At 42.4% G+C, this 24,669-nt stretch overlaps 1 long non-coding RNA gene across 1 annotated transcript in view; it reads left to right on the top strand.

Annotated features, from left to right (window-relative positions):
- LOC115080095 overlaps window positions 1–24,010 on the top strand; it is a 46,435-nt gene extending 22,425 nt beyond the window's left edge. The window contains exons 2-3 of the long non-coding RNA XR_003853516.1: window positions 8,154–8,284; window positions 23,734–24,010. This is a non-coding gene — a long non-coding RNA (uncharacterized LOC115080095). The remainder of the gene's footprint in view (window positions 1–8,153; window positions 8,285–23,733) is intronic.
- Window positions 24,011–24,669: the final 659 nt, after the last annotated feature.

The raw sequence follows: 24,669 nt of genomic DNA, 5'->3' as shown, positions 1-24,669 counted from the left end.
TACGCAGATTGTTCTACCCGCATTGTTTGCAAAGGGGTCAGGGTGGGAGAGGAAACGACCTTCAAACTTTTTTAATTTTCAGCAATTTGCTTTTGGCAGTAAAAGGTAATCTGCGGTTAAAGCGGGTACAAATCTCTGCAGCACTTCCTGAGGCTGGCGGCTGCTTTCAAATGCTCGTACTTTCCCTCTGAAAATGGGTGCAAGGTCTGCAGGGAAAGGTCCCCGTGCACGGTGCACAAACGAAGGCCGTTGTGAACATTGTCCGCATAATTATAAAATGACCCCCCATCACTATCCTCCCCCCCCCCTCACATGGTCCTGTCTCTCATCGCGTTCCCAACCCCACACCCTATTCTCCTCCCTCCCTGGTGGGATGGGACATAGATCCCATCGTGTCTACTCTAGGAGAGGCCGGAGTGATGAAAGAGAGAGGGCTCCCAGAGCCAGGTACAGGCAAAACACTACAACTCCCAAGGTGCACAAGGGGGTTAGGGGAATTATGGGGCTTTGGAGGTGGGGTTTCCAAGGGTGGGGTGGGTGGAAATCTCGGGGCCATTTTTAGAAGCCCGAAGGAGAAAAGGGGAGGTTCTTTCACTAGTGGGAGGCCTCCCAAACAAGCAACCGAATCTGGGCTGGCAGAGTTGAAAGTAACCGCGTGTATTGAAAGAGGAGGCCGTGGCTAAAGTTTGCAACCAGTGGTGATTCTACAATGAGGCAGGGTGAGGCGGCTGACTCAGGGGGCAACATTTTAGAGCAGTAAAACATGTCCCTCAAAATGGCTGCCACACGTTGCTGCCAGAATCATATTTACATGTTGGCGGCATTCCCACTGCCCTTGCGATGGCCAAAATAGGAGGAGGCCTCCAATTGCCACCAGCAGAGCCCAACCCGCTGGTGATAGAAGAAAGAGAAGAGGCCGTGCATGCTGCTGGTGGAGCCCAATCCACCGGTGGCAGAAGAAAGAGAAGAGGCCCTGCGCGCCACAGGTGGAGCCCAACCTGTCAGCAGCAGAAAGAAAAAGAAAAAAAGGCCCTGTGGACGCTGGTGGATCCCAAACTGCCGGTGGCTGAAGAAGAGAAAACTTCTCCAGTGTCCAAAGAAGAAAAAGGTCAGAGGCTACCAGCAGCCAAAAAAAAAAAAGAGAGAGAGCATGTGTGTGAGTGAGGTAGAGGGGAGTCTGTGTGCATTGTGTGTTTGTGAGAGAGCATATGCATGGATATGTATGAGAAAGCATGTGCATGTGGGTAAAAGAACATGTGTTGTGTGTGAAAGAAAATATGAACATCTGTATGTGAGAGAGACAGCATGTATGAGAGCATCTATATGTGTGTGAGAGAGAGAGAACATAAGAGAAAGCATGTGCATGTGGATAAAAGAGCATGTGTTGTGTGTTTATGCGTGTGAAAGAAAATGTGAACATCTGTATGTGTGAGAGAGAGAGCATGTATGAGAGCATCTATATGTGTGTGAGAGAGAGAGAACATAAGAGAAAGCATATGCATGTGGGTAAAAGAGCATTTGTTGTGTGGTTATGTGTGTGAAAAAAAAATGTGAACATCTGTATGTGTGACAGAGAGAGCATGTATCAGAGCATCTGTATATATGTGTGTGTGTGTGAGAGAGAAAAAAAGAGAGAGAGAACATAAGAGAAAATTCACCTTCCCTTCCCCCTTCCCAATTCTACCACCCTCCCCTACCGCAATAATCCACGGAAAACTCAGGATGACAAGAAATCGAAAGTTCCCAGGTATGGAAAGTGGGGATTTTTTTTTTAATCCTTATTAGTTTTTATTATTGGGTGTTATTTGATGTTTGCTATTTTGAAATATTATTGATGTCTGGGAAATGTAATACATTTTATGAATTATTCATTGGCTATTTTGAAATAGTCTTTTTATTAGTATGATTTTACTATTATGCTGTTTATTAATGTTTTTTAGTCTTTGATTTTATTGTTTTGAGGAATGGCTTTTCCATTTTTCCATTCTTGCTCTGCATACAGTCTGGCTTGTTGAGGTTTGCACTCTAAGGCCTCTCTATTCTGCATTGGGTGAGGGTCTATCCATGTTCTGCATGTGAGTCAGAGGGGGGAGGTATTCTGCCTGTATGTAGTTTCTCTGTAGGCATCTATAGCAGGCTGGCTTCTTCTGCTTTCCTAATAGGAGGTGTATTGGTGTTTAAGGTCTGGTGTAATATCTGCAGCATTGCCTTTTCATAGTTAGGATTTGTACTGTTTGAGGGCTGGCAGCTAGTGCTCTTTATGGGGGTGTTTACAGATATTGTAATTCAGTTTATTCTGGGCTTTTCTGCATTGCTATAGGCCTAATCCCATAAGCATTCCGAGTGTGTTTCTTGCAGGCCTTTTCTTGTAAAACTGATGATTCTAAATGCAGAATTTGTAATTATGCGTGGTGAGGGCAGGGGTGCATGGGCATGAGGTTGCAAAGCTCGCCAGCCTGGACAGAGTGTGCCAAACAAAGACCCCAGCATTCACCCACCTCCCACGTCTCCTTTCCCTTTAGCCTGTTTGCTGCTGTCTTGCTGCTTTCTCTTATGACTTTCATTCCTTGATTTTGAAAACAAATATTCTTAGTGCAATCTCAGACCCATATTTAGACTATAAGCCCAGTGCCAAAATAGACATATCCGAAAGTTGACCATAATGGCTGTAAAGAATGAGCCTTGAGTGAGGTCATTTGTCTTCTGGCTGGACAGTAAGTGTTAGATCTAAGCAGTTCTCCAACAATCTTATAATACCTGGGGGGATCCAATTGCTGTTGAAGGCAACCATTTTGTGAGAGCTACTGATTTCAGCTCATCCTGACCCCTAGTGGTAAGTAGGGGAAAAGCTGGCATCCTTCAACCTCCAACCTATTTTCCGGGTCTTCTATCAGAGGCCCCTTTGGCATCTATTTTGAATATTCTGTGACTGATCAGTAACTAAGCAGAACAAGTTCTGGAAGTGCCAGTGGAGAGCACATGCTGGACTGTGCTCGGACTGCCCTGTGTTAAGCAAATTTATCTGGCTGATTTTCTGATTGGAATCGGCCAAGAAAACAGTTAAATAAAACATGTTGGCGGCACTGTCACCAGACCGGAAAATAAACCTTTTCTTCAGTTCAGCCATGATAACTTCTCCTTTCTGTTTTCCTCTTACACAGAACTAAAGGTCAGCAAACAGGCTGTGCCAATACGATCTTCTCTTTCTGTACTGCGATGTCCCCTCATGAGCTCCAAATGTACCAGCAGCAGATCATTGCTTGAATTACTGCAGAGGTGCTTTAAAATCTGCAAACAGGTTTAGTGAAAAGATTGGTTGTTTTTGCTGGGCAAAATCTGCAGTTTCTTCTCTCCTTTTGCCTTTCTCACTCCTCTTGCAGAAACTTGCTAAAAAAAAAAAAAAATCCTCAGCACATGTAATGAGTAGAAAAACACCCAAACATGTCCTGCAAGGCCCTCTCTCCCCTACCAGCCCTTGTTTGCTCATCTTTATGTCTATATTTTTAAGTGCACTGAGAGCAATGAACTACTTTATTAATTATTTGCCCAATCAATACCAACCGTAACCACTAGATGGCACACAAAACATTTTATTCAAGCTATTGCAAAAAACGATGTCAAGCTCGTAAACTCTCAGGATTTTAAATACCACCTAGAATGCTCCCCGTACCTATTGTTCAAATACAATTATACCTGTGATATTATCAAACTGTCAGCCCTGGCAAGCGGTTTGAGTCAAATGTAATTTATAAAGGTTTTTGGAGAGTTTGGCTTAAAAAAAAAAATATCCCCTGAATAAAACATGAGGGCATCATTTCCATGCATGTCAAAAGCTGGGCTATCGCCACAAAAATGGCCCAAGCAATGCATGGAGGTATTTAAAGGATGTATGCTCTGTGAGAAATTGGTATCACTAGAATATCAGACAGCACCAACCTCTCACTGCTTCATAGTTATATGTATATACGTATTATATGTCTGTATATATATATAAGAATGGAATTTCCAAGGCCTGCTCTAGGACTCTTGAGCATCTGGACAGTGCACTCTATTTCTCTAGGAGCACCTCTCCGCTCCTGGAAGCTTTCAAAGCCATGTACTCAGATAAAGCATGGTTAGCTGTACGCCCGTGCTTCCATAGGGCCACCCCTGGATTTGTCAGAGGGCAAACATTTAGGGTCAGCAGGCCGTCTAACTCTGTTTATTCTCATTCAGCAGAGAACAGCCCTCTGCTACCTGCAACAGACCCTTACAGGAGGTAGGAGGAGAAAAGTGTCGAGGGGCAGCAAAATCCTTAATCTGTCCCTGCATAGGGCAGGAACCATTCATTGAGTTTAAAAGAGGCATTCCCTGGGGGAGAAGGAGGAGGAGGCGGCATATACGTTTAGCTGAGTTTGGAAGGAGGTACCCCTGGAGGGATACATACCCCTTTAGCTTGGTTAAAATGAGTGTTTCCACTTTCCAGGAGGAGGGGGACATATTTATTGCTGGGTTAAAAAGAGGTGCTCCTGGAGGGGTGTGCAGGGCGAAGGTTGGATCAGGGCATAGAAACAGCATGCACACATGCTCGCTGCCTAACAAATCTCTACTCCTCTTTGCCGTAAGTGGCTCCGTTTGCGGCCCTACCTGGCTGCTCTTCAGCGCCCCCACAAGGGTTGGCGCCATAGGCAACCACCTAAGTTTGGCTGATGGACGCGCCGGCCCTGCCTGCTGGCCCCCAGAACCTAAGTGGTCTACCTGCAGGAAAAGAGGCTGGTATAGGTGAAACCTTAGACCAGCCAATCTCCTCCAGTTATCCATGTGGGTCTATGGAGTTACCCCCATAGGCTGTGACAACCTCACCACAGCCACAAAGGTTCACAGTGCTTATAACCTCTAAGGTCATATCAAGGAGCCTCCAAACCCACGCTATCAACACAGGACATATAGCACTCCAGGACCAGTTAGTGGACCACTCCCTCTAGAATTCACTCTCAGAAGAGCTATACCTATCTCAGAACCACTTCTGTTTCAGGAAGCAGGTGAAAGCCTGCCCTTGACCGCAAGCTGCACATACTTGGTCTATAATCTACCACATGTGTCTGACAGACACTAGCAGGAGACTCAGCTTCCTTGGCAATCTCCTTTACAGAGACTTATCTATCTTTCTTGTCTTCCATTTGATTTATACCAATGTTTATTATTTACTGTTGCAGAGATTACCTATTTTACCTATTTAATGTGGTATTTTATTGGTATCGGTGTGTAATGTTTATTGCACCAATGCTATTGTCTATATATGCATGCTGTTTATTAGCTGTCTGTGCTTTACTTCCTCATCATGATTTAACCTGCTATACACTGTCTTGTGTGAATCTTACTTAAATAAAAAAGGTGTTAATAAATCACAAGCAGATTGTGATAAATTGCAGGAAGACCTTGTGAGACTGGAAAATTGGGCATCCAAATGGCAGATGAAATTTAATGTGGATAAGTGCAAGGTGATGCATATAGGGAAAAATAACCCATGCTATAATATAACACATTGAAATCGTCGGTTCAGTGTGCTGCGGCAGTCAAAAAAGCAAACAGAATGTTGGGAATTATTAGAAAAGGAATGATGAATAAAACGGAAAATGTCATAATGCCTCTGTATCGCTCCATGGTGAGACCGCACCTTGAATACTGTGTACAATTCTGGTCGCCGCATCTCAAAAAAGATATAATTGCGATGGAGAAGGTACAGAGAAGGGCTACCAAAATGATAAGGGGAATGGAACAACTCCCCTATGAGGAAAGACTAAAGAGGTTAGGACTTTTCAGCTTGGAGAAGAGACGGCTGAGGGGGGATATGATAGAGGTGTTTAAAATCATGAGAGGTCTAGAACGGGTAGATGTGAATCGGTTATTTACTCTTTCGGATAGTAGAAAGACTAGGGGACACTCCATGAAGTTAGCATGGGGCACATTTAAAACTAATCGGAGAAAGTTCTTTTTTACTCAACGCACAATTAAACTCTGGAATTTGTTGCCAGAGAATGTGGTTCGTGCAGTTAGTATAGCTGTGTTTAAAAAAGGATTGGATAAGTTCTTGGAGGAGAAGTCCATTACCTGCTATTAAGTTCACTTAGAGAATAGCCACTGCCATTAGCAATGGTTACATGGAATAGACTTAGTTTTTGGGTACTTGCCAGGTTCTTATGGCCTGGATTGGCCACTGTTGGAAACAGGATGCTGGGCTTGATGGACCCTTGGTCTGACCCAGTATGGCATTTTCTTATGTTCTTATGTTCTGTCACAGCTTGTCTTGGTGACTAGCAAATGAGAACACCTCTTCTGTTTAATATGTTTTTTGGAGCTCTGAACCCTACATGATCCGCTTCAACCTAAAAGTCCTCGCATTGTGTCCGATCAGTCACTAAAGGTTTTTTTTTTTCCATTCGATGAAGGGCAGATGGACAGAGGAAGAAACCTGTCTCAGTACAAACTGGCATTTTAATCATTTAATTGCCAGCAACTCAATCTGGGATGCATAAGAGAAGCGGCAGTCTGTACAAACTTTGCAGGGAACAAAGCCACTCTTTCCTTTTGTGCACTTGTCAAGCTGATGCAAAAATAGGACTCTGCCATCACAGCACCGCTTGGCTCTGAGAAGAAAAGCACACAAGTGCCTGAGTTTCAGACAATTACAAAAATCCTGAAATGGACGCTACCGTGGCCCTTACCTGCAAACACATAACTCATATAACTCTGTCTTTCTCCGTTCGCTGGGATCAAACAACTTTTTTGGGGGGAGCACAGCTCAGAGAACATTTCTTTTTCTCCTTGAAGGTTCTTCCTTACTGATGATGGGGAAGATGCACTCCAACTCCCCTCGGCTGTTCTGTGCCCAGCAGTGGGAGAGAGTAGAATAATAACCACAGGGCTTGAAATGCATGCATTTATTTTGAATGCACCCAAGGGGAGGGAGGGGGTCCTACACCATATTTTGCCTGCCAGATCCCATGTCCTTTTTCATACTTTGTTTTTGGCACTGAATGCTGGCCATCTAGAAGCCTTCCAACAATACTTCTGCTATTTGGCTATTTGCCATTCTGGCAGTGCGCAGCCGATATAAGGAGATTGTTACCTGGTCCTAAGCCTAGCCATGCCGGCTGTGCATTTGTGGAGCCCTAGGATCAGAAAGGAGAGAAATCCCGCAAAGGCTGGAGACTTGGAAGAAGCGGCAGCCCCTGGAAGCTGCACAGTGTTAGGTGCACATCTCAGGCTTCATTCCTAGGAGAGTCCAGAATTCTAACGGAGCATGAATTAACTGAGGACCATTCTCAAAAGCCATTTACATGGCTAAACAGCAGTTTTTATGTTGGAAATCACCCTCCTCAATATAGCTAAGCGTACACTTTCAATTGCATTCAGGGCCTGATTTATTAAGCCCCTTTCCTGAAGGCACGGGATGGGGAAAGCACCTTAAGAGGAGTCATTCCCAGGAGCCTGTATTGGTTGGGAGAGGGAAATAACACACATAGGTAAAATTCTCAAATCTCCGTGTGTTATTTTCAGTGATAAAAATACGCATAGAGAAAGCAAGTGAAAATGTGTGCGGGTCTTTTGCATCCACAGTAAGTACCATTGGCTTTGAAAATTAATGCAAAGCCCACGAGAGAAGAAAAACCGCAGGCTTTTGTTGCGGTGCGGTCAGATTTAATATGGTCCCCAGTATGAACTGTAAAGCTCTTGCTAGCAATGAATTAATGCTATTTCTAGAGAAAAATTCTCAGCTCATCAGTGTGGGTTTTGTTTTTGTTTTTTTTTTGGAAGAAAGTTTGCTTTGCATTTCTTTGGTGAAAGGTCCTGCCCTGGTTCAGGTCATGGAGATTTGCATAAATAGCTTCTTCAGAACAGCAGGGCAAAGTCCTGGGCAGTGCCGTGGGTTATTCTATAGGGCATGTAGAGTTTGGGATGAGGGGAAGGGGGTGTGCAGAGGTACAGAGGTAATCCAGCTGGCATGGGGGTGGTACCAAGAGTGTAAGAGGCTTGGATTTTGGACTTAATTACGTGCCCTGCAAGTCATCTTTCCCTGGGGCAGCTTGTATTATTTTACCTTGTGATTGGCAGCCGACATTGTTTCTGCCTGTGCAACCCATCCACATCTTTTCTTTTTTATCCCATGCCAGGCATGCACACGTCGCTCTGATTTTCCAGTCCAGTCATGCCGTGGGTTAACACCAGAACCGGATCAGCCTGTCCTAACCCAAAACACTTCATGCAAGACTAATGCAGCCTCCTTTCCAAGACTCCTGCACGGGTAAGTAGATAACTACCTCCCCATCCCCCATCCCCCACCCAGGATTTTGGGAAGGATATGGTAATCCTACAAAAGAGGAGATTCTCATTAACCATCTCTTGCCTGCAGCCGGGTGTGGCATCCTGGAGAAAGCAAGCACTGGGAAGATAAACTTTCACACCTGATATTTACAAAACCGTCTGGAACAACTAAACACACTGCTCTGATACCTTGCATATTATGAGGCATTGATCCAATGAAATTCTCAAAATTCATGACTAGGGCACATCCTAAAATGCTCTGTCTGCCAAGTTAAATAAAATACGTTAAAAAAAAAGCCCCAAGAACAAAACACGTGTCGGGATTTGGATCCCCCCCCTATGTTCTTAAAAGTCGGCATGGACAGGACATTAAAGGTTAAAGTTATTGGGAATGGTCATGGGATGGGGGGGGGGGGGGGAGAAGAGCATCACGCGGACATGGTGAGCCCAAAAACCTTCTTCCCTTCGGAAAGCAGGATGGAAACGGAGCCAGCTGCTCGCCCTACCTTACCCTGGCCTTCACAGAGAAATTATAAACCCAGAGAGCCCCCCGGGGTCAGGCATTAAATGATTGCTGGGAGCAGCACCAACGATTCCCCTGGTCCAGGAGGGCTTGCGTTTCCAGCGCATTGTTCCCGTAGTGCACGTCCGATCCAAAAGCAGACAAGCTTTTTGTTATTTAGCTTTTTCATCATAATTACTCCCCAGCAAATGATCAGAGGCAGGGAGAAAATTACCAGTAATTATCTTTATTGCCAGCGTGATGGCTCAACACAAAGTAATTGCAAGTGCATTCAGGTTGTGTAATTCAACAGTCTTTTAAGAAGTATAAATGTATAATAAAGCAAAGGCTGCTTGCAGCTTCAATTTATTCTAATTGTTAAGTGCCTCACAAAAGTTATTTTGAAGCATCTTTCTATGCTTGCAACTGTTAAGAGAGAGCCGAAAAGTATTCGGCCTGAGCCTCTTTAATCTATTCATCTTGCTGGTCTAATGACAAACTAGGTTGTCGGGGCTTTGAACGGCGGGGGCGCCTGGCTGGGCAGGCATTTCATAACCTGATTACAGCAGAGTCATCTTTTGCCACAGCGCTGCAAAAAAAATCATTTTCACTGCCATCTGGGGGTTTGCCACTGCTGCTCCTCCTTGCCCCCCTCCCTCCAGCCCACGTCCCAGGAGGGGGGCTAAATCTTTGCATCTGACTTATAATCAGGTTCACAAGGATGATCAGCTTAATAGCGCCTAACAGAAAGGGAAGATGAAACATTGCTTTCCAAATGCCCCTTGTAAAATGCTCATTAAAAGCAGTTGTGTGTGTATGGTGGAGGGGAGGTCCCTGTTTTCTTTGCATTTCATTAAGTTTCATCATTCCAAAATGTACAAGAATATTGACATTATCCAGATCAGAAAATGGTTGGATCCCGAACAGCTTCAGAGATCAGACAATGCCCTGATGGCTTGGGTTTTCAGCTGCTTCTACAGCTATTTGAGATCTTTTTGATGTTGTGTAAAATATTTTGGCTCTGTAAAAAGGGAGCAGATAAACGACCAAAGTCATTTCCTGAGCTGCACACCTACCTGTATGCACGGAGGGTAATTTTTAATAGTCTGCGAAAGTCAGCAAGGGGGAAAGCCAACAGTCACTCAACAGTGCATGCGTTCCTATTAGGCCAACTAGGTGGTCGCCTCGGGTGCCGACCATTAGGGGGTGCCAAAGAGCAGCCATGTGCGACAAAGAGGAGTAGAGATTTGGCAGGCTGCAAGCAGTGCACATCCTGCTCACAGCCCAGAGAAGAGTACACTTGGCAGGTGCAAATGAGGAAGGAGGGGGAGGGTTGCAATGGGGGGGGGGGGGGGGGGGCGCAAGGCAGAAGGTTCGTCTAGGGTGCCTAATAACCTTGCACCAGCTCTGATTTGGAGGAATGTATCTTTGATCTTTGAAGGATACTAATAAAACAGGAGAGTTAGGGCATCCCAACAGAATCACCTGATCTAAAAAATTCCAAATTATCCCTATCAATTGAAAAGCAGGTTGTTAAAACAAACAAAAAAAACAAGTTAAAATGTCTGTATGCCAATGCCAGAAGTCTAAGAAATAAGATGGCAGAGTTAGAGTGTATAGCAGCAAATGATGAGATTGACATAATTGGCATCTCAGAGACCTGGTGGAAGGAGGACAAACAATGCGACAGTGTTATATCACAATGATAGGGAGGATCAACTTGGTGGGGGTGTGGCACTTTGTCTGGGAGAGTATAGAGTCCAACAGGATAAAGATCATACAGGAGACTAAATGCTCAGTAGAATCTATATGGGTAGAAAGCCCATGTTTGTTGGGCAAGAGTATAGTGATAGGAGTATACTACCGTCCACCTGGACAAAATGGTCAGACAGATGATGAAATGCTAAGAGAAATCAGGGAAGCTAACCAATTTGGCAGTGCAGTAATAATGGGAAATTAATGTAACATCAGGACATGCTAGAGATAATTGGTTCAGGAACCAATGAGAGAGGGAGCTATTTTAGATTTAATCTTAGTGGAATGCAAGATTTGGTGAGAGAGGTAATGCTAGTGGGTCCACTTGGCAATAGTGATCATAACATGATCAAATTTGAACTAATGGCTGGAAGGGAGACAATATGTAAATCTACAGCTCTAAAACTAAATTTTCAAAAGAGAAACTTTGATAAAATGAGGAAAATAGTTAGGAAAAACTGAAAGGTGCAGTTGCAAAGGTTAAAAGTGTTCAACAGGCATGAACATTGTTTAAAAATACAATCTTAGAAGCAAAGTCCAGATGTATTCCATGTATTAAGAAAGGTGGGAGGAAGGCAAAATGATTACCGACATGGTTAAAAGGTGAGTTAAAGAGGCTATTTTAGCCAAAAATCGTTCAAAAATATGAAGAAGGATCCATCTGAAGAAAATAGGAAAAAGCATAAGCATTGTCAAGTTAAGTGTAAAACATTGATAAGGCAGGCTAAGAGAGAATTTGAAATTAAGTTGGTCGTAGATGCAAAAACCCATAATAAAAACTTTAAAAAATATATCCAAAGCAAGAAACTTATGAAAGAGTTAGTTGGACTGTTAGATGACCGAGGGTTAAAGGTGCTCTTAGTGAAGATAAGGTCTTTGCAAAAAGACTTTAAATTAATTATTTGCTTCTGTGTTTGCTAAAGAGGATGTTGGGGAGATACTGGTTCTGGAGATGGTTTGCAAGGGTGATGAGGCAGATGAACTGAACCAAATCACTGTGAACCTGGAAGATGTAGTAGGCCAGATTGATAAACTGAAGAGTAGCAAATCATCTGGACTGGATCGTATGCATCCTAGGGTTCTGAAGGAACTAAAAAATGAAATTTCAGATCTATTAGTTAAAATGTGTAACCTATCATTAAAATCATCCATTGTACCTGAAGACTAGAGGGTGGCCAATGTAACCCCAGTATTTAAAAAGGCCTTCAGGAGCGATCTGGGAAACTATAGACCAGTGAGCCTGACTTCTGTGCCGGGAAAAATAGTGGAAACTATTCTCAAGATCAAAATCGTAGAGCATATAGAAAGACATGGTTTAATGGAACACAGTCAACATGGATTTACCCAAGGGAAGTCTTGCCTAACAAATCTGCTTCATTTTGTTGAAGGGGTTAATAAACATGTGGATAAAGGTGAACTGGGAGATGTAGTGTATTTGGATTTTCAGAAGGTGTTTGGCAAAGTCCTTCATGAGAGGCTTCTAAGAAAACTAAAAGTCATGGGATAGGTGGTGATGCCCTTTCATGGATTACAAACTGGTTGAAAGGAAACAGAGTAGGATTAAATGGACAATTTTCTCAGTGAAGTGGAATGCCTCAGGGATCTGTACTTGGACCGATGCTTTTCAATATATATATAAATGATCTGGAAAGGAATACGACAAGTGAGGTGATCAAATTTGCGGATGATACAAAATTATTCAGAGTAGTTACATCACAAGCAGATTGTGATAATTTGCAGGAAGACCTTCTGAGACTGGAAGACTAGGCATCCAAATGGCAAATGAAATTTAATGACAAGTACAATTTGACTTCTGTGACCTAACTAGCAGATGTAAAAATGTACAGATAAATTTGGCAATGAATGCATGCATAGCACTTACAAAATAGCAACTTGTGCATGTACTTCCGAATGTTCCCCAAAATGCCCCAATGCACCCCTTTTTTTCTCTGTTAACGTTTGCATGCTGCACTGCACAATATGTTTCTAAAATAGTATGTACGTGCACATACTACTTACTCACCTCTGTGCTGACTTTATGAATGGAAACCTTTAGAAATTGAACTCCTTTAAGGAGTATTCAATTGTATTACTGCACATGCCACTTTGTATTTGGCAGTGCTGCACTTAGCACACAGTCGGGCCGGTGCTAAACCATGCACTGGCTGCCACGCACAGTTAACCCGCGATTGGACATGCATCCTTATCCCCGATGCAAAATGGGGGTTAGCGCATCCAAAGTGCACATCCTATCACACGCATAGGCAATAGCGCTTATCCCATGCAAACGCATGTTGATGAGGCTCTGATCGATTCCTCCTCCAGCGCACATTTTTGCTCTCAAAAATTAACACCAGTTCTGGAGCTGACCCTAAGTCTTGAGAAGCCCAAAAAAGTGTACAGAAAAGCAGAACACACTGCTTTTCTGTACTTTCTCTGACTTAGGAAAATGGATGCTCATGATATTGACTGATGGTCACCTCTCTCGCTGCCGAGGAGGTGCTAGAGGTGTGCAATGTCCCCTAGCACCTCCTTTTTACCGCGGCAGCCCATTTGCATGTAGCATTGGGCGCCCTGGAGAGGTGGATTGGCGAGCATTAAGAGAGCGGGTGCTCACTCATGAGCATCCCTTTAAAGTGCACCGATATTGCATCGGCCTGAGTGAGAGCATGAGAAAAAGGGCTGTTAGAAACTGCCCACTCACCACGCATTCTCTTGAAAGCCTTCCCAGGGAGGTTGGGGTTAGACCTGGAGAAGGCAACAATGCAGATGCTTCTGACCAGAAAACGTATTCTCAGAAAAAGCTAGTGCCCATGCCCACTGCCAGTCTCCGCGAGCACTTGTTCCTTGGACAATTTTGAAAGGAGAAGCAGATGAGTAACTTCTTTATGACAACTGGTGCAAATTATACAGAGATCAGCATCTGCCTGTGCAGCTTTGAGAATTGCTCTCAGTCTGCAGAAATGGGGCTCAGTTTTGAAAACTGAATTTATTCAGAGAACATTTAAAGGGAAGTACCAAGCCAAGGTGGGCCTTATTTAATCAAAAGTTTTCTTTTTCATGGACACAGACTGGGGAAAAGACCCACAGATGCACTGGCCCAGCTATGCTTCACTACCAACCAAAGTCGTCCATTGACGCCTCTAATCTCCATTTCACAGCTGTGCTGAGTGCTGGGACCAGCCCTAAAGAAACTCGGCTGCAGGGTGAATTTAAACTGAGGTCTTCTCCACCTGAGGACGCTGTGCAGTAGGTTCTGTTTTATGGCACATTCACTGTGTGTAGGGGCATTAGGACCTACCGGTTCCTACCCAGATATTGGCATCAGCACTCATTAACAGCATTGATCATTAACCTAACGAGCAGGCATCAAAGAGCTGGTTAGTTTTCCTATAACTAACTTTACCTTTATGTTTGTGTCTTGAAAGCAGAGAAGGGCCAGAGCGATTTGTGGAAGGAAGCAGTTACATTTCACATATCACGTTTGAAGATCGGAAAGCAGAATCCAGATTCTTACAGGTTTACCCCAAATTTTACTCCACTCAATCTGAACACTACTTGAAATCTTTCTAACTCCAGTGTAATAACTTTTAAGACACAGAAAAGAGAAGCTTGCCAGCTTGACCTCTGAAACTTGTAATGAGTTTGTGCCTGGGGAATTTTAATAAACCGTGTACAAACTATAGGCTCCATCGCATGACGTTCTGGGTAATTTTGGCTTTTACTGTCAGGAAGGGTCAGGGGCGAGCAGCTCATTTTGGGACAGAAATCAAATGTGACACAAGTGATGCTGCATGCGGAGCTGATTAACATTACCCTCCACGATAACCTTGCGGAGAGACTGCTCCTCGCTTGCTTTATTAACGCACCAGCCCAACCTTTGCATCTCTTTGTGACGTCACCTGTCTCATTTAGATAATAAAGAAAGTTGTTGTTTAATAAAAGGAATAATTTATTCTTTGACATTTGAGTCACACCAAGTAATGAAATGGAAGCTATTTTCCCCTCCCTCTGCACTTCTCTCTAATTAGATGTAATAATCCATGGGACAGTAACACTGTCATTGCGGCAGAGGAGGCCATTAAAACGCGGCAAATCGGAACGCAGCGTCTTTCATCTCACACTCATGGAATGCTCTGTCACTTGAGATCAGAATAATCAGTCCTGCTTTACCTGCCTTCTTCCTTCAAGCTAGATCCAAATTAGTTTTGTGCTCTTTGGTGCTGCCACATTTAAAGGGAAATTGAAGTCAACTTTCTAGCAGTTTGAGGCGGTATCGCCAGCTCTTGGAAGCAATGACTCGGTTGTGTTTGGGCAGAGGGGTTGCTTAAGCCAGAGGGATGCAGATCCTTTCAGATGGGTAGAGAAACTGCTTTTCAAGGACATCTTTAAAAGCCATTTACTCGTGTAAATTAGATGGTTTTGGGCGGGATCAGAAAAATAATACGAGTAGATTTCATTTTCAGTCCTATACGTACTTTTGCCTGAATTCAGGGAGGGCAATTTTTTCTGGCCAGTTGACCCACGTAACTGGCCCCCTCTCAAGATGCAGTGGTGATATCCAAGATGGCCGACTTGAAAAGAGACGAGTGAAGTGGCCATGCACCGAGATTTCTGGTTCTAGCCATTCTTCTTCCAGCAAGTGGCTCTCACTTCCTCCATGCCTTCAGTCAGACGAAGTCAGGCTGAGGAGGATTTTAACTGACTGGAAAAAAAAGCCTTACTGATTGGAATGAAATCTCATCTCAGAAATAGTCCTTGGGATCTCAGCCTTTTCTATGCCAGGGACTGCTTAGCTACCTTTCTTAAATTACATGGTCTAGGTTGCAGTGCTAATAAACTGAGGGGAGAGGAGAGGATTTACTGGTCTTTAACCTCCTGAGTCAGCCCTGCAGCTGGCCCGTGTCATTTTAAGAAGGTAACTAAGCCAATTTAAGAAAATCGTTTTCCAGAAAAAAAAGTTGTTCTTACGAAAAAAAAACCACTCTCGTTCTATCTCTCTCCCCTTCCCTCCCTCTCTTTCCCTACCCCCTTGTCAGCCACCAGCTCCTCACTAAAAAACCTGCTCCCACTCTCTCCTGCCCACAACACTATTACAATTAATACCCTTGCCTGTGGACATTTTTCCTAGTCTTGCCTTCTCTTCCTCCTCCTGCAATCACTGTCACTCCATGGACCTGCAAAAATGGTACCGGGGACCAGTGCTGGTCCACGTACCAATGGTTGAGAAACACTGCTTTAGAAGATGCATTGAAGCAAATCCCTGGCCATAGCTGACTTTCCATATTAAATGTTCATTTTTGGAAAGGAGTCTTCTTGCACTGCAGAACTGCTGGAGTAAGACTGACTATTGCATATTAGAAATTATCAGTGTAATATAGGATGTGAATTTTTTTTTCTAATGAATTGAAATAGTGTACGATATTTCTAAATTCGTTATATATCCGATAAAAAAAGAAACGATCACTGCCCCCCCCCCCCCCCCCCGAATTTTCGTAAAAATAATTTTTCGATTTAGTGCACGCTAACGGGAGTTTGCGTGCACTAACTCCTGTTAGTGCGTGTACTAACAAAAAACTATTTATTTTTGTTACTTTTTGCTATTTTTTGTTAGTGCGTGCTAACTCCTGTTAGCATGCACGAACCCGAAAACCAATTTTTCACGGAAAAAACAAAACGGAGATCTGCGGGAAAATAAGATTTTCCCGCGGCCAGACAAACCCGAAAGCGGGAACGATTGGGCACCCAATTCACATCCCTAGTGTAATACATTGTAGATGTTCTTTAGCCAAGAACCAAGCATTTTGCAGTGGAATGTAAGTTCTAAAACAAGAAGGAACTAGACTCTGGAGAAACAAAAGGATGCATTTGTAGAATTGGAACACTCTTTCCATGGAATTCGTGGAATTCATGAGAAGCATAGGATGGCCTATAACAGTATTTCCCAACCAGGCTAGTTTTCTGGCTAATCGCAAAGGCGTGGAGGTGTAGCCTAGAGGCTGGAGCAGTAGCCTATGTCCCAAAGAAGCCAGGATTCAAATCCCACTACCATTCCTTGTAACCTTGGGCAAGTTGCTTCACCCTCGCTTTCCTCAAGTACAAAACTAGATTGTCAGCCCTCTGGAGACAGGGAAATACCTATAGTACCTGAACATAATCCACATTGAACTGCCTGATAGGCAGTATATGAAAAAACAAACTTGTACCCATGCATACAAGAGGTTTGCATATAGTGGGTTTCCAATCTATGCAAATAGGTCACATGCAAAATGTGGTCGATACATAATTCTGTTGTTGTAATATTCACTAGTGTTATAACATCAAAATAAACAAATTCTCAAAGAATTTTATAAATGTGCAGGCTGAGTTAAACATTTTTAAAAAGAACTTATGTGCATATATTTATTTGCTTTGAAAATGCTCAGGTAATTGCATCTCACTGTGCATAAAATAACTCACACAGAGTTACAGTTTGTAGAGCGTTGACCGAGCCCAAGGCCATTTTAGTACCTGCAAACTGAACTGGCCACTGTCAGCTACAGGTTGCTGGGCTTGATGGACCTTGCTCTGACGCAGTGTGGCAACTTTTTATGTTCTTATAAAAGTCATTTATGCACAGAAAACCATATTTTATGCATGTACATGGATTTAAAAAATTCAGCCCAAAATGTATGTATTTAATCATCTAAAGATAAGACTATTGCAATGACAGATTTGATCACTATTTGTCCTTCTATAGTCCCTATCCCAAAGTCCTTTGCCAATAACATGGTCTCAAACCTAATCACAACCCTACTAGCCTTGTAACATAGTTTTTGAGTTATACCCTTGGTTTGTTAATCAGTTTCTTGATCCTAGTTCTGTATTCCCTTGTTCAATGTAATTGCACTCTATGAGGCACAGTTTTCTGGTTCAATGTAAACCGAATTGATTTGTAACCTTTTGCAAGAAATTCGGTATATAAAACTGGTAAATAAATAGATAGATAGATAGATAGATAGATAGATAAATAGATAGATAAATAGATAAATAAATAAATCTGAGAAAGAGATAAAAGAAACTAAGTACAGGTACAAACTTAGATTGTAAGCCCTCTGGGGATAGAGAAATACAGTGCCTGAATGTAAACCGGTGTGATATCTCAAATGAGATCGAATGTCGGTATATAAAAATAATAAATAAAATAAATAAATAAGTGGAAAGGAAAGAGAATAGAAAAACAGCTGCTGAAATCAACCACTTATCTAACTACATTTTAGTTTGTTTTGACAAATCTACCAAAGGTAAGTCAGGAAAAAACAAACAAACCTGAAAACCAAAAATATATATAAGGTAATGCATTTCTTGAGACAAATTTTCAGAAAATGTTCATTTTCCTCAAACTGAAGTGAATGATGAGAGTTACAATGAAGAAATAATTACTGGATCAATGCCCCAGCCCTCTCGATACGGGAAAATCGAGAGGGCTGGAGATTTAAAAATCTCTTCACGGAGTAGGAACAATCCATGGTTGCTCCTACTCCACCACTGCCATTATTGGAAAGGCCATTCATAACCAAGGCTGCTGCCACCCTTAATTTTTACTGTGCAAAAATAGCACCAGCCATTTTGTATGGCTGAAAAATAAACAATGGTGCCAGTCTTGCAGGCCGATACAGTAAAGTGCGCCAGGGCTAGTGCACAGTTTTACACAATTTCTGAACATTTGGACGTGTTTTCAACGCGCTCCTATTACCCCTTATATAGTAAGGGGTTTAGCACATTGAAAACACGCGTCCAACCCTCCCGGAAACTAATAACACTCAGCACATGCAAATGCATGTTGATGAGGCTATTAGTTATTCGCCTGGGATACTGAAAAAAAATGTGTGGCCAATCCGCACATTTTACACTCAAAATTTAGCGCCTCTCCAAGGGCAGGAGCTAATTTCTGAGCGGCCGGGAAAAGTTTTCAGAAAAGAAGAAAATGCTGCTAATATCCTAGCGATATTAAGTCGGAGGAACCAAAAAGGTAAAAAAAAATAAAAATAAAAGTAAAATAGTGCCGGCAGGTCAGGTTAGGTAAACAGATGCTCAATTTTACGAGCGTCCGGTTTCCTAACGCATGGCTGTCGATGAGTTTGGAAAACGGACGCTCGTAAAATTCAGTGTCTGTTTTCCAAACCAGCTGACAGCCAACTCTCCTGGGCCAAGGAGGTGCTAGGGGCACGTACGGTAATTGCCCCAGCGCCTCCTTTTAGGGTGATCCCTCATTTGCATAATGTATCACGTGCCCAGGAGAGGGGCCTGTGAGTGTGCATTCAAAAAGCGACCTGCGAAGCGGACGTGCTTTTTTTTTTTTTTTTAGCATCGGCCTGTTGGTCTGCCCGCAGTAGTGGAGGAGGTGTGACTGGGGAGTCGCTTCTGCCCCGTGAAGAAATGTTCAGAGTAAGAGGGCGTGGGCTAGGAGTAAGGAAGGAGGAAGGGCCTGAGAGTGCTTTATTTTTGACCGAGGACTTGTTTTGTTTGTTAAATTTCATTTGGGTTTTATTTTTCATTTCAAAGAATCAAAACAAACACCAAATGAAATGAAAAACAAAAAATAAAACCAAACAAGCTAAAACAAAAAAAGAGCTGTGTACATCTGTAATGATAATCTATGATGTGAATCAGAGTGAGGGGTGATCTAACAATCTGACATTTCTTGTGTGAGATGTTGACCCTCTAAGCTGTGGAATTTCAGTATAGGATGTGATTGCCAAATATCTTTTGCTTGTACATGTTTCTAAGTCCTGAATTTGGATTAATGGAACCCTTGTTAATAATTATGTTGGATGAATAATGTTTCATTACAGACGGGGCCACTAATCTTCTGCCTCCTCCTTTTTTCCATAAAAGAATTTTCTGTGAGTCATATATGATGCAAATGTCCTAATGATTTGAATTATAGCTGCAAATTGATAAACAAAACCATTAAAAGAAAAAAGGCAAAACTTTTACTGTGATTTTAATAACAGCGGGTCCCCATTGTATGTAGAACCGCAGGTAAGCTACATCCACATAAAATACTCAGGATCCTCCCTAGCTGCCAGATTATAAGGTGTGGAGCTATACGGAACAGAGGGACGTGATTGGCTAATAGTTTTTTATTCCTCTATAATTATCCTAGGAGTAGCAGGAAAGGAATAGATTATACTTTTCCTTACTTTGTAAACATAAAGCTTCTGGTCTTATATTTTATTTTTAGTGTGATTATGAAGAGCTGGGTGTCACATGTGTTGTGTATCATTAAGTGGTGGGCTTTGGCTGCAATGATGGTACTAACAGAGCTATCCCTGACCCAATGGACCTCACAATGACTGTGGCATTGTAAAAGTAAGCTAGGCAGAAGGGTTAAGAAATGAGACCCAAAAGTATGGAAAAGGAATATTTTTCTACGTGCATTCATCAAATGGATGATGATAATCACAACTCCAATGATTATAGATATGAAGATACAGATACATACACACATGTAACATCTTTATAGAAAGGTTGATATAGGGTCAAGTGGACCAAGCCAGCAGCTGAAAGCAGCACACAAGATTCTGCTGATCAGAAGTAACATCAAACCAAAGAACCAAAATCTTCAATAGTAAAAGTTTGGGTTATCTATCCTCTAGAGGCATTTTCTCATTCTGTGGCTCCTGCAGAACTTTTAAGGCCTTTGATGTACATGTTACCAAAGAATCTACAGTTGATTAAGTATTTTTGCCATGGGCACAAAATCGGAACTCTTCAGTCCATGGATAGAGATCTCAATATATCTACATGTTCATAAATAGCTCAGTGAAACAAGATCCCAATACACTTGACTGAACAGGAGTGCCAACCTGCAATCTTGGAGGGCTATAAGCCAGTCAGGTTTTCAGGATATCCACTATGTATATGCATGGGATAGATTTGCATACAATAGAGGCAGTGCGTTCAAAAATATCTTATGGGGTGAATTAAGATGGCTACCTGAAGGAGGACGCTTACTTATTGGCTCCCTGATTCCTGGTTTCTTTATTGCCGATATGCCCCCGAAATGCAAGGCCAGGGTTTTTTTTCAACAGAATCTCCTTGCCCTCTAGTGCAGCCGCTAATATCGTCCTTCATGTTTTCTGCTCAAGAGATGGGTGGTCAGGTCCCTTTTGTGATCCTCAACAAAGGAGCATCAATTTTGCTGGGGGATGAGGTGTCTCTCAGCACCTGTCAACAGGATGTGCCACCAACTTTCAGGCTTGACCCCTCCCAGTTGCCATCAAAGGAGCAGGTTGAACAACTAATCTCTGCCGATTCGCTTGTGGGGCCCTTGGAAGGATCGGTTCTCGCATCTGCAACATCCTATACACCCAATACCTCTACTCATATGGAAGACATATTTAACCAAGTTTTTGGAGTGCCTTTGTCATCTGGCTCAGTGTCAGTTGATGCAGTTGAAAGGAGCCCAATCAACAGAAGAAATCCCAAGGTTGTCGGGGAAGCCAGTGGCTATTACACTAGACTCTCTATGGGTCTTACTGTCTAAGCTTGGTCAGGTTATGACTATATCTTCCCTCAAGCTGGATTCCTATATTAGTAAAATTGATTCTCAGGTTTCTAAACATGATTCTTTATTAACAGAACATACTCTCTTGTAGAAATTAAGCAAGAGATTGAGGGTATACAAGGAGTGCAATCCATTCTAATTCAGGAGCCTTGTCTCAGAGACTTGAAGTGCTGGAAAATGCTTCTAACCTTAACCTTAACCTTCGAATTTTGAATTTCCCTAAATATGGAGAGATTCCCTTAATTCTCTTAAAAGATATCTTGTGGATGTTTTGCAATTTTCTCAGGAACTTATACCTCCTATTAATAAGGTTTTCTTCTCGCCTGCCTCTCTGGTTTCCTCCAATGTACAAGGTCTCCATTACTCAATTTGACTCAAATGTTGGAATCTTCTGAGGTCAAGATCATTGAGAGATCTACTTTTGATAGTTACTTTTTTTTTTTTTTACTGAAATTGATTTGAGCAAAGTTATGCCTGCTTTATTCAGAAATACTGATGTTGCTTTTCATGGTCATACTGTCAGAATATATCTTGATTTCTGTAGAACAATGCAAGAAAAGAGAAGAACCTTTCTTGCTTTGTGTCATGATGTCATAGCTTTGGGTGTAACTTTTTTATTATGTAACCCTGTAAATGTCTGATCAAATATTCCAATAATTCCTATATTTTTTTTCTCTCCTTGCCAACTTAAAACCTTTCTAAATGCTAGGACAGGTATTATTTCATCATCCATTCCTATAGTTGGTCAATAGTCCTATGATTGTTAAGAGCTTTGAGACTTCAGGCCTTATTGTATTTCTTTTTTCCTGTATATCTCCTGGTTTCCTTATTCTTTTTCTCCCCATTGCCTATAAGAGTAAACTAATTCGTTATTATATTTACTTTATTTGCACTACTGGAATGATTACTTACTATTTTGTTTACGGTACTATATAAAGTTTGTTCAATTGTATAACATGTATAAAAAAATAAATTGAAAACATATTTTTATGCGTATTCATTAGGGATATTCTGAAATCCTGACCAGTTTGCAGGATTGCAGATTAACACTGCTGCTTTAGAAGTTTCATACTTCAGATACAGGCTGTGCATGCAGCCACCTCAGGAGCAGATTGCTTGGTAGCCAACATAAGGAGGGGTCATTTTCTTCAGTTAAGGTTTGCTTTACCCATAGAAAACTGCATGACCGATATGCATGTAAGCTCCATGTGTCCCAGAATGCCACAGCAGTGTCAGCAGAAGTGGGGGCTCTTTTTCCACACCTTTGCAATTCTCTTTTGCCCTGGCTACTTGGTGCATTCAATTTGGCGACCCAGGCAATTGCCCGAGTCACTTATGCCTAAATCCGAGCCTGCTAGGGGTGCAGGAATTCTTCCAGTTTAAAGTTAACGAGGCCTAGTGTTGTTCCGGTCGCAAATCTTGTGAAAGGTTTGAAAAATGGGGGTGAAAAAAGAAATCCATTTGTTTTTCACCCGCTTTTTAATTCTCGGCTCAGCTTTCGGTCACCAGGCTTGCTCGCTGTTAACATATCGGCCAGTAGGTGGGGAAGTTGTTTAAGTTTCGTGAGATCTGAGCGGCTGAGCTGAACTATTTAATCACAAAAGACCCAGAGCTAGTTTTTTTGGAGGGGTCTATTGTTATTATTTTGTTTAAATAAAGAAAAGTTGGATGGAGATATCTTTCTATTTCTCACCTTATAAATAAATGATTTTCCTGTTTTCTCAGTCTATTCTCTTAACTTTTACATTTCTTTTACTTTTAAGTACCTTATCCAGTACTTTACATTTTGTAAAGTCGATTAAAAGAGAACAGAAATGAAACGAAAAAGCACGATGCATTGTTGGCTTCTAATTTTCCTCAAAACAGTTAAGAATACATTTTGATACCACGGAACTATTGGAGGGGTTTCAGTATTTTTCATCCTTCCAGACCCTCCCTGCGGACAAACCGTAAACGTGAGCCAGGTCGCTGTATCAGCGCGACGTTGGCAATGTATCATATTGGGCTTCCTGCAAATAAATATCCAATGTCTCTAATTACACCATCAGACATTGCAGCAGCTTGAGGGTGCTGCCCTGGGGTTCAGCAGCAGCGTGAGGGTGCTGCCCTGGGGTTCAGCAGCAGCGTGAGGGTGCTGCCCTGGGGTTCAGCAGCAGAAGCTGTGGCCTCATCGTATGCCCCTTTTATGCAATTTGACTGTTAAGCACTGTAATTAGCAAAACAGCAGAAAATATACTGAAACCTCGTAATATAGTAAAAAAAATAAATGTAAATTTCATTTTTATACCTGTAAGCAATTTATTGTGATTTCCATACAAAGATAAATGCCTCGGATGTGTTTCTGGTGTGATGTAAGCTGTGTGTAGCAATGCATTCCACTCTTCCCCTCCTCCACCCAGAAGGAGCTACGAATGCCCCTCCACAGGGCAGGATCCAGTGCACCTTGGGGAGGCGAGGTGCTGCATCCCAGGCTCCTAATGACAGGGAGTTTGCTTTGCAGTGGGATCTCGCTGGGGCATGCGAGCTTCTCACTTTAAAGCAGGTTTCGGGCTGTGCTCTCTTTCCAGATAAATAATAATAATAATACATGTTTTTTTTATTTGTTAACTTTTATTTCCAGTAAATATTAAGAGCTGGTTGCTGTTGCCTGGGCTGGTGAGGTGCAGAATATCTGGAGACGGAATGCAAGAAATTGAAGACAATAATTGTTCTCAGCTTTACGATTTCTCTTCATCGTATCTGGAAAAAGCTGAAGTCCCCGGAGGCAGTCACGTCCCCGCCTTCAGTAATAGGATGGCTCTGATAAAGGCCAAAAGTAACGTTCCTCAGAGCCACTGCCTAACCCACTGGAAAGGAATAGCAGGCATGCTCTCACCAGAAGCTCTTTGTTTTCTGGCTACAGTGCCTGGAAGTACTTGTAGGCATCTTCCCAGACGAGATAAACCTTCCCAGCAAATGTGTGAGGTCACGCTCTGACCTCTTCAGTTTGCTGGCTCTTGTAATTGTCACCGCTCATGAATCTGCACAAAAAGGAACTTGTATTCTCAGTCTTCTAATGCTTAGTTCCACGCCAAACTCTTTCCCATTAGGAGGGCTACCATGTTTTTCTGATTTTCATATCGCCCACCTGGAGGTTGCTCAGTAGGGAAAAAAAAAGAATTAGATGCAGCTCTCTCCAGAGCTCTTTCCAACATTGCTCATTGGCCCAGCATTGGCTGTCACTGTCAAATCCGTGCACAGTTTTCTTTCTGCAACCGAGTCTTGGAGACATCAGTCTGGCTTTCTGGACCTTTTTTAAGCTAGCTGCCTTAACCATATCCTCCGGCAATGAATTCCAGAGCTTAATTGTGCATCAGTGAGAGAGAATTTCCTGCGATTTATTGCAAATGTGGTACCTAATAACTTCAGGGAGTATCCCCATGTCTTTGTACTTTTACCTATTCAATTCCTTTCATGATTTTGTAGACTTCTATCATATCCCTAATTCATTTATTGTCTTTTAGTGAATTATATATTTATGAGAAATTGTAATTTTTCATTTCTCTTTATGTTATTG

Source organism: Rhinatrema bivittatum, chromosome 18 (genome assembly GCF_901001135.1).
Source record: "Rhinatrema bivittatum chromosome 18, aRhiBiv1.1, whole genome shotgun sequence".
In the NCBI taxonomy this organism is placed as follows: Eukaryota; Metazoa; Chordata; class Amphibia; order Gymnophiona; family Rhinatrematidae; genus Rhinatrema; species Rhinatrema bivittatum.
This window is presented reverse-complemented; position numbering and strand designations above follow the sequence as displayed.